Source organism: Chrysochloris asiatica, unplaced genomic scaffold, assembly GCF_000296735.1.
Source record: "Chrysochloris asiatica unplaced genomic scaffold, ChrAsi1.0 scaffold00220, whole genome shotgun sequence".
Classification (NCBI taxonomy): Eukaryota; Metazoa; Chordata; class Mammalia; order Afrosoricida; family Chrysochloridae; genus Chrysochloris; species Chrysochloris asiatica.
The window spans coordinates 3,343,690-3,344,785 of NW_006408738.1; positions in this window are offsets into that span (position 1 = coordinate 3,343,690).

Genomic DNA, 1,096 nt, shown 5'->3' on the forward strand with positions numbered 1-1,096 from the left:
GAGTGGCACAAATTCATTTCCCCGAGGCGCCTCCTAGTGAACTACTTTAAAAGAAAACCCTGTGGAAGGTATTTCTACTCTGAAACCTCTGAGGTCACCATGAGTTGGATTCCAGGGCAATGGTTGGTTTCCATTTTGTTTTGTTTTCATTCAGGCAAGCCTGACAGAGAAGGGAAAGGTGTCCTGCAATACCAAGATTTGAGGCAAAATCTGGGGTGATGTGGAATTTTGTAGATTCTGTACACCTTGAAGCCAGAGAGTAGGGCTTATGTAATTCCAGTGGAGAGGTGGGGTTGGGGTGGGGGGATAGTTTAACTTTCAGACACCTGGAGGCAAAGGAGCAGAAGATTACAAGCATGGATCATTATCTGGAACACCTGCAACACAGAGAGGATTGGAAACTCAATCCCTGGGGACTCTGGGCAGAGTGCCAACTTCCACAATGACTATGTATTCCCAAAGAAAATTACTCCTAAGTAAAAATGTTGGCAGAGAAGGAAAATTCCACTGGTAACCAGGAAAAGAAATTGGACTTCTTAGTTAACGCTTGGAACTATAGCTGAGACAGTTGTCTGGATCTATAATTATATACTCAGTACAGTAAACCATGGCCATGGAAGAGGAAACAACATCTAATGGAGACTTCTTTGAGGGTATGTAAGTCCTAGGTTTCCAAGGACTTACATACTATAGTCATAAGTAACTTTCAAGTATGGGCTCATCTGCCTAGGCTCACCCTATTAACCATGGATTAGAGGGTGAATGCTCTCTGATAGCTCAAGAAACTTTTCTCTTACCATCATCAGATTTTCTTCTATCTCCCACTAAAATCCTTCCTTGGTTTCATAAGAGTCATTTCCAATTTCCCTTACGGACATGACTCTATGAGTTCCACAATGTACACTCTCCCCTTATGTGTGTTCCTATATGATGTGCAAATCCTACATATAAATGAATGGTTGTTTGTATAATATTATTAATGTATTTATAAAAATTTCAAAAATATTGTGAACAGGAGCTATAATTAGAACAAAAACAAAAGCTAAGGAGAGTCAGGTGGTTGGCTCTAATCTAGCTCAGGGCTTACTGGAAGCCA